This window comes from Danio rerio, chromosome 11, assembly GCF_052040795.2.
Source record: "Danio rerio strain M-AB ecotype USA chromosome 11, GRCz13ab, whole genome shotgun sequence".
NCBI classification, from domain to species: Eukaryota; Metazoa; Chordata; class Actinopteri; order Cypriniformes; family Danionidae; genus Danio; species Danio rerio.
In genome coordinates this window covers 14,464,857-14,475,000 of record NC_141031.1, presented here as the reverse complement: position 1 = coordinate 14,475,000, position 10,144 = coordinate 14,464,857, and the positions used below count along the sequence as shown (strand labels likewise).

Sequence of the window (10,144 nt, the reverse complement as noted above, 5' to 3'; positions counted from 1 at the left end):
AATACCTTTAAGAACATTTGTGGTGACGCAGTGGTGCAGTAGGGATTGCTGTCGCCTCACAGCAAGAAGGTCGCTGGTTCGAGCCTCGGCTGGGTCAGTTGGCGTTTCTGTGTGCAGTTTGCATGATCCCCCTGGGTTTGCTCCGGGTGCTCCAGTTTCCCCCACAGTCCAAAGACATGCAGTACAGGTGAATTAGGTAGGCTAAATTGTCTGTAGTGTGTGAGTGTGAATGGGTGAGTATGGATGTTTCCCAGAGATGGGTTGCGGCAGCATCCGCTGCGTGAATGTGCTGGATAAGTTGGCGGTTCATTCCGTGGTGGCGACCACAGATTAATAAAGGGACTAAGCTGAAAAGAAAATGAATGAATGAAGTACATATGTATATTGTGTTGCAAAAATAATTGAATGAAATTGTAAAAAAGTATTTAAAAGTCCTGAGATGTTCTGATGTATATAAGCTTCTATCGTTGTGGAGATGTTCACAGACTGCCTGGAGTCCCACATTTTTTACAGATGCGCTATCCTTATATATAAACTTTAATAAGACTTTAATATAAGCAATATTCTCGCTTGAAAAAACATCTTGAAACTTGATTTTATGGCACAATTGATGAGCATTGTTCTAATTTTGCAGATTTCCCATCTACCATTAAACATCCTCATTCGTTTCCTATGCAGCACAGGTGAGTTGCTATCGTAATTACAAAACTGATTGGAACTACCTGTGTGTTTCAATGAAAATAATGCACACCCTCCAGCCAATTCGAATCACATTCATAAAGTATATATATATATATATATATATATATATATATATATATATATATATATATATATATATGTGTGTGTGTGTGTGTGTGTGTGTGTGTGTGTGTGTGTGTGTGTGTGTGTGTGTGTGTGTGTGTGTGTGTGTGTATAACAAACAAATACTGTACATGAAATATACAAAAACACAATTTACAATACTATCATAGATGTAATTACAATGTTATTAGTCAAGTGTAATTATAATGAAATTACAATGTAATTGCATATTTGTTGCATATTTTTAAGGATAAATACACAAATACTGTACATGAAATACACAAAAAAACATTTATCTTTATAAATATTATCTTTAATGTAATTGCAATGTAATTACAATGTAATGACATAGTATCGCAATTAAGTTTGTAATTACATATGCAATATGTATATTTAAGTATACAACTAAATAACCATATACTGCACATGCAATTTACAAAGAAACATTTATACTTTTAAATATTACCTTGGATGTAACTACAATGTGGTTACAATGTAATGACACAGTAACTGCATTTTACAGTAATTTTGTATTTTACAGTATTTAAAATACAAGTGTTACATCCCCGGTTCATTCCTGCTCACCCAATCATCGCTCTCCCTCATAAACCACCTCTATCCAATCACATGAACCCTCACCAGGATTCTAATTACCTGTACCTGTTTTTCTTCATCAAAGAACACTATAAAAGCCTACCTTCTGCTCTCAGTTGTCGGCCGGTATTAAGGTCCGATGGTTGTCCTCATCTTCGCTCCTTTGTCTTCTCCACTTCTTCCATGGATGTTCCTTGCTAGTCTTCGAGTCTTTCACACTGATCAAGGGAAGTGCATATTCTCATCTGGTGTTTAGTAGAAAATCTGCCATCTATCTGATGAACTGTGTGTTTGGATTTTCACCCACGGATGTTCCTTACGTGCCTTCCAATCCTTCACACTGATCAAGGGAAGTGCTTACATTTATATAGTGTTTACCAGAAGATCTGCCATTGACTTGATGGACTGTGTGTCTGCATGCTTTCCTGCTGATGTTCCCACGAACTAACTACATGTGAGATCGCTAACATCAAATGTTTACATTACCATGCTGTAAAAGATCACTAACAGCATTAACACCACTTTTTTACTTCTTCACTTTAAGTGATTTTGTTTTTCAAAACAAATAATTAAAAAAAAAATCAAGAATAAAACTGATAAATGATAACCATCCTGTCTTTCTTGTCTACCAGCGTGACAACAAGACACTAAAATATTTTAATACAAAATATTAAGCTATTTTTTTTCTAGACCCTATCTAATACAAATTACAAAATACTATTTTTATTTAAAATACATATTTGAAATACATGGATCATAAATACTGACCATCTCTGTATATGAGCAATATCATATGAGTCGCAGGGCAAAATGGCTGTATATCGGCACTAGTGGAAGACGTGTGTTGGCTCGAAGCCACAGGCCGAGTGACTCAGTGTGCGACCAGTGATGAAATACAGTCATATTGCACACGGCTACGAGTATGATATTGCATCTATACAACAGTTCATCTGCCTAATTGTGTACATAAAAAAAGGAAAATTAAACACAGAGAATCTCAAAAATCCTTTTGTATGAGGAACTACTTTCTTCCACAATTGATTTACATCTGCAGCTGGTCAGAACAGCAGAAACTGTTACTAATTCACCAACGTCACTTTAGAGCTAGTATTTGAATGATTCTACACTCCCAGAAATAAAGGTAAGTGAGCTGTTACTGGGGTGGTACCTTTTTTAAAAGATACATGTCTGTAGTTAAAGGGTACATATCGGTACCTTAAAAGTATGTAAAATTTTTAAGAGGAACACTTTTGTACATTTTAGATACTAATAAGTAGCCTTGAGTGTTAATATGGACCTTTTAGGTACAAATTTGCAACCTTTTGAAAAGGTAGCACCCCAGTGACAGCTCACGTACCATTATTTCTGAGATTGTAGCGCAATATCCAAAGTATTGACAAAACAGGTGATTTTGCTATCATGTTAAGATTAAAAAGCTGAATGGCATGAAATCAGTCCACAGATATTTCCCAGTATTTCTTTGTTGCAATCGGGAGATTACAATAATTGACTCCGAAAAGGCCAAAACAAAGCAAACACTAGCAAATTACTATGGTATAAATACAGCACTACACATATTAAAGAGACTATATAACATAAAAAAGAGAGAGATCGACTTAGAGTGTCACTTACTGGTTTTATAATGATTTGATCAGCTGTATTGTGTGTAGAATTTTGAGGAAATTAATGCATTTAATCCATTTTGAAATAAGGCTGTAACATAAAAAATGTGGAAAAAGTGAAGCGCTATGAATACTTTCTGGATGCACTGTATGTGGGCGGAGAAATACACAAGGGTGAAGAGGCTGTACGAGTGCTGATATTGCAGGATATCACAAATCAGATTTGAGAACCAGATAATACATATACAAATAAATAAATATATAAATTTGTTTATGTTTGTTATTTATAGCTTTTTTTCAATATTTTATGTAAATAGTTAACAATTTTCCTTTTTTTAAATTATTGCAATGGTATACATAAATATAATTTCTGAGTCTAAAATCCTGAAAGCTCTTATCTATCAATCCCACGTTTCTAGTTATAATTGATTTGATCGACAAAGTCGAACCGAGTACTAAAACTCATTACTCAAGACTGAAAAAAAGGTTACTTAATGATAACCTGTGTTTATTTACTATTTACTGCATGAGAAAGCATCTCTTACCACTGACATTTGAAAATAAGCTACCTAAAAGACTTGAGATCAATTACGTTTTCTTTTCTTTTTTTTTTTTTTTTTTGCTCGTTTGCTTCCAGGAACATTGATATATGGATTTGGAGACTACATGACATTTAGTGTTTCAAAGAAAGAGCACAAGACAGAATTCCACTTAACACATGGCAGCAAATCCGCTAAATCTCTTGACATTAAATAAGCAAAATTTGTAAATAAGAACACAAGCTGGCATTGAAATGAGCGCTCTGCTTGAGAGGGAAACAGCTCTCAGTGGTAAACACAAGCACTGGCTGTTTTCGTCTCACATAGTCTTCAGCCTTCATACAGTATATGACTCTGTAACAAATTTCCCAGCAGTCCAGATGGGTCATCTCACCGCAACATTAGCAGTTTAACAGAGACTCTCTAAATCCCTTATTGACAGCAAGTTCAAATTTGAGGGCTACATTTGCATTTGATGTTAAAAAAACAACATTTGATTTGGTCAGCATGCAGACAGAAAAGAACAAGTATTATGCAGAGCTGATGAAGAATATTTCAAAATAACAGCTGCACGGAGCGCCACAGTAATCAGCATATATTTAAGTGTTGTAACACACGGGTGATACTGTAATCAAGCTCTGCATACAGCTCTCTTTTTTTTTAAATAAGTTCAATCATCACTGGTTCATGTATAAAGCCACAAAGCTGAAACTAAAAAGTGAAAGTCATTGGGGTGTAAATCTTTATCTTAGGAAACAGCATACTTACAAAATATTATAATGGCCTATCGTGGTCTGTTAGTGGATAAAACACAACACAACACAATGAAATCTCAAAAATTAAACATAAGTGGTGTGTTAAAAAAGGGTTTTATCACCTTCTGAATGACACTTCTAATTGAAAACAATAATCGTCGCCATATTGAAGTGTCATTCCAAACTGAAGTGATCAAAACTCACAGTAATCTGTTGTGTTTTATGAATATAGACTCCACCTACACAAACTTTAAACCCAACCTCAGAGTAATTTGTTGTTTTATTTATGTCTACTCCACCTACACCAACCCTAAACCCAACCTCATTTTAATTAATTTCAATTCATCTTTATTTCTATAGCGCTTTTACAATGTAGATTGTGTCAAAGCAGCTTAACATAAAATATTATACTAAATTGAAACAGTGTCAGTTCAGTGTTTAGAGTTTAAGCTCAGTTTAGCTCAGTTCAGTTTACAATTTACAATACTGAGAGTCCAAACACTGAAGATCAATCCATCGATGCGCAGCTCTATGAGTCCTGAACCATGCAAACCAGTGGTGACAGCGGCGAGGAAAAACTTCACCAAAAACCTCAAGAGAAACCAGGCTTAGTTAGACATGACCATGGCCAAACGTCTTGTGAACAAGTTGCACAAACTATTAGCGGACTTATATGGCATTTCATCTTCACAAGTCTCTCGGCTTGTCTACCAGTAGACTTTGTGACTAAAATACTAGTCAGTACTGCTCTACTAGGAAAGTGAGCAAGTGACATTAAAATAATTACACTGTAAAAAATCCAACTTGCAAATTGCTAACTCAAATCAAAATTGTAAGTTGGGTGGACATATTTTGAGCCCAGTGTTGAGTTTACTTTTAAAAATGAGTTAACTGAAGGTTTAAAACTGGTTTGTTCAATGAAAGTAAATACTTAAGTTGAGCAGACTTTACATTTTGAGTTCTTCACTGGATCATCTACTTCCCGTCTTTGCACATGCTCAGTCTGTCTTCGGGTGCCATTTTGCACGAGGTGTCCTCTCACCAGCAGCAGCTGCCATCTCCTGATTCAAGTAAGCTTTGTATTAGCTTTATTATCAAAATTAATCTAAATAGCGTGCAAATCTAAAGTAAAATGTAATGTTATGTTCCCACAAAACTAAGTTACATCGTGTGAAGATCATTTCTGACAAGCTCGGGCTAACAAGCTAGCCACCTGTGAAGTTTGCTTCATTTGAAGGACTGTTTAACGTTAATTTGCTTCTTAAACTGGAGGGAAATGTAGTGAAATGTTGTTGCAAACAGACATATCTGAGCGGCCGGTCACCACTGTATTGTTAACCCAGCAATGCGATAACATTAAAACCACTTCAAAATAATATTTAGCATACCACTTTAAATATACAGTCACTAGTAGTGTACATATAGTATTCCAGGAGCTTGTGGTTTTTATGATTATTTATTTGGCATACATTAACCCTTTATGAGTTAAGTAACATGTATGTATGTATTATTTAAATCTTCTCTTTTTATGTTTGCAATATTTATTTTATATTGTGCTTTTTAAAAACATCAGTTTAATTTATGAAAACAATTTGACCTGCAATGTTACATTTTTATTTACTTTTTTATAGGTTTGGAATGCAGTGTAAGTTTTGCAAATTTGTAAACAGTAGCTGAGAAGTTACACTACAGACTACATCGCTATCAAGGACCATCCTGGCAGCAGCCTTGTTTGTTCGCAGACTGCTTCTGCACTTTAAAGACTGTAGGTGCATTAAAATCACATTTGACATTAGCACATTAACAGTCTGCTGCAGTTACTGACTATTTGATTTTTTTAACCTCCTGTAGCTGATGTCCGAAAACAGTGGCCTGCATGTTTTTGGGAGTTTAGGCAAGTTTGCATTTGAGATTATTTATTTCAAAATGTATAACCCTTGTTCACAATTCATACTATTCATTTTTTTATGGTCTGTTTGTAGGTCTATGCTGAGTTTTACAGGATTACTCAAACCAACCTCAAAGATATCTTCTCTTTTTCGGATGAATACGCTATCAAGTTTTATGGATCATGTGGTGGGCGATATGGAGAGATAATAAGAACCGCCCTGGACCAACTGGACAATCAAGTAATTATTTAGCATTCAATCATATCACTGATTAAAGGGGGGCATATTAAACTTTATGGAGTTTACCTTGGAGTTCCTCTTTTTGTGTGCAATATTGGAATTCATGCAGGTAATTAATCTTTGAAGTTACAAAACAGTTTGTTCCCTAAAAGAAAAGTTTGTAGCACTGTTTTCACCTCTGTAAAGGATGCTACATTTTCATCACTTAGTCTTTAGTAGAACAACCATGACTGAGTCCGGCTGACCAGGGAGTGAAAACAGGTGCTGCAACAATAATTATAAAGCAAATTTCATTTTTAATAATTAAAACATGTTGGGAATTTCTGATCAAAATGACTAACCTGTGAATAACCATAATTAATGCCCTTCAATTGTAAAGTGGTGCCACCTGTCATCTCTCAGGGTCTGAGCATCTGGTTTAATGTGACAATAGCTGATGACCTATGGCAAGCCGTTTTAACTTTTATTCTATAGCCCGTACTAGTATCTATTTTCTTGTTACTAGTACTTATCCATTTTCTTAGTTCTTTTCCATTAAGTACTAACTAGTACTTATTTATTAGTTACTAGTACTTACTTATTAGTTACTAGTACTTATTTATTAGATACTAGTACTTATTTATTAGTTACTAGTACTTATTTATTTGTTACTAGTACTTATTTATTAGATACTAGTACTTATTTATTAGATACTAGTACTTATTTATTAGATACTAGTACTTATTTATTTGTTACTAGTACTTATTTATTAGATACTAGTACTTATTTATTAGATACTAGTACTTATTTATTTGTTACTAGTACTTATTTATTAGATACTAGTACTTATTTATTAGATACTAGTACTTATTAAATAGATACTAGTACTTATTTATTAGTTACTAGTACTTATTTATTTGTTACTAGTTCTATTTATTAGATACTAGTACTTATTTATTAGTTACTAGTACTTATTTATTAGTTACTAGTACTTATTTATTAGATACTAGTACTTATTTATTAGATACTAGTACTTATTAAATAGATACTAGTTCTTATTTATTAGTTACTAGTACTTATTTTAATAGTGACTAGTAACTATTCTGTTGTTACTCGTAATGAATTAAAAATTTTCCCATTCATTTCTATGGGATCTCTAATTGAGATATTAACTATTCAGTTTTGACTAGTATGTATTCCAGCTGTGACTAGTGCATATTTTTATCTACTAGTAGTTAATCATTAGGTACTAGTACCTATTACTGAGATGCTACTACCTAATTAATAGATACTAGTACTTATGTATTAGATACTAGTCCTTATTCATTAGGTACTGGTACTTATTAAATAGCTTACTAATGTTTATTCATGTAGAGTTGATGCTTAACGGATAATCAATTCACTATTTGCTAATGCTTAATAAATGATTCATTATTATAAAAGTGTTACCTGAAATGTTTTATAAATAGAAGGTATATAAATGACTGTGTTACTGACATTACTACCTTCAGTTTCCAAATTAAGTTGCTTTGCCTTTGCTTTTTTTTTTACCTTGCTTTTTGGAGATGTTTGTGATTTAGCAGTAAAAATAGTTTTTCATCCTCTTTTTATGTTTCTTTTTACTGCAGGACACAGAGCCAGAAGATATTTGCACAATAGAGATGGAGATGGACATCCTTAGCACTGTTGAAGATGATGTTGCCACTCTTCAGACCAACCTAAATGTAAGGTGCCTGTCTGTGGTTCTGGAAGAGCAAATCGTGCTGGAAAAGATCTTCCGACAGCTGTTGTTCTCCTCTTTGGTTTGATTAATTTCCTCATTATGAACTACCCCAAAGAACTGAAACACATCTTTGAAACTATTCAGAAAGTGTTTATTGGCCTTGAATGCATTTGTTTGTACACTGAAATTGTGTTACTCTTGGTGTTGTCACCAAACTTAAATTCAGTTTTGATTTTACATTTTCAAATTTTAAAAACATCCATTTCCCACCAATTGATAGATTGGCTGTTGTGTTCAAGCGCTCAACATAAATTACTGTGATTGGCTGAGAAGTTCACCATTTCACTGCTCTTCACTGATGTTCATGGAGTGCAAACACAAATACACACACACACACACACACACACACACACACACACACACACACACACACACACACACACACACACACACACACACACACAGCGTACCACTTGTGTCAGCTTATACACAGACCAGTTGATCAATGTGAAATTCTTAAGTGTCCCTGTATCTGTGGTTACACTCAGTAAACAGCAGTGAGTTTGGTGAACTGATGCTCTTCACGCCTAATCAGTCTTTTCTGTTGAGCATGTGAACACAATGGCAATATAACAGTGTTTAAAACATGGTCAACAACGCTCAAATGTTAGCAGGAAATGGACGTTTTTAAAATTATAGAACTGATGGGTAACAAAATTAAAATATCGTGACAAAACTAATTACTCTTGCACTTTGAAAAAAATGTTGATAGTGCAAGCATTTTAAATATTACTTTTGCTTAACTCGAGCACTTAAAAGGCAATATAGGATTTGAGGATTTACCTTTTTGTTGCCTCTTTTCCTTCTCTGGACTGCAGTACATTTCATTTGGACAGAAAACTGTTTGCAGAATTGTCAATAAATATATTCTTTGATATTGTGTTTTATAGTGTGTTTTGTAATCTCTTAACTTCATACTTAGAGTCATACAGGTATTTGTTTGAGAAGCGCAGATATAAGATTTCCATAAAATTATGAATTAAAAGATAAAGATTAAATCAACTTAAAAAATTAAGGCAACCAGCTGCACAGCTTTGAGTTAACTGAACTTCTGTTAAGTTGTGCCAACTCATTTATTACAGTTTACTCAACCCCTGTTTAATTTTAGGCAAACTCATAATGACAAGTTAGATGAACTTAGGCTTGAAAGTTGTCATGACTTAAACCAGCCATTTCAGTCAACTTAAAAAAATAATTTGGCACAACTTCAACCACTGAAGTTGAGTAAACTAAAAATTTCTTTGCAGCCGGTTGCTTTAAAATTTTAAGTTTACTCAACTTTTTATTTTTTACAGTGTAATATAAGACAATGAAGAAAAGTGTGGCTGTTTTAACACACCCTAGTCTGCAGCAAGCGGAAAAGCCTTGACTTGCAAAACTCATATATCCATACTGTAATGTAAACGTGGCATTTTTTGCAAATACCATCAGAATGCGATGCAGACACCAATTAAAAAGCCAAAAATGAAAATTAACCTTCCATATTTAAGTGGTTTTTCATCTCACAGCTTTGCTGCAGAAGTGTGTGTGGTTGCATTCTGCTGTCATACTAAGTTAATTTACTATTGCTTTTACTTAAAGTTGGCCAATTTGTCTGTGAAAATAAAAATTGTTTACAGTAATGCTGAATGCTAGTTCTGACCATCCAATAAAAGGGCAAGAAAATGCTGACATTGTCATAAGCCTGCTAGCTGGCCACAGTGTAGCCAACTCAAAATCTGATTGGTTAAAGCAATAGGTTCACTGCCATTTTTTATGCTATAGACATCTGCACTTAATACCTCTGAAGGCCTTCAGGGCAGCATATTTGATTCTGGAAATGCAATTGCTGAAATATGATTGGTTAAAAGGTTTATTATATTAAAATACAGTACTGGAAGTAGCGCAACCAAGAGAATAGCCATGAAATGAAAAGAATAGACTGTTAACTGTAAACATT

The 10,144-nt window shown here is 34.0% G+C and overlaps 2 long non-coding RNA genes across 2 annotated transcripts in view; both read left to right on the top strand.

Moving 5' to 3' along the window:
* LOC147834759 (uncharacterized) overlaps positions 1–10,144 on the top strand; it is a 436,363-nt gene that overhangs the window by 124,137 nt on the left and 302,082 nt on the right. The window lies entirely within an intron of this gene.
* Positions 5,330–9,087, top strand: LOC137496677 (uncharacterized). Its single transcript, XR_015502480.1, has 5 exons — positions 5,330–5,384; positions 5,946–6,079; positions 6,166–6,208; positions 6,297–6,443; positions 8,051–9,087. It is a non-coding gene; the product is annotated as an uncharacterized LOC137496677 (long non-coding RNA).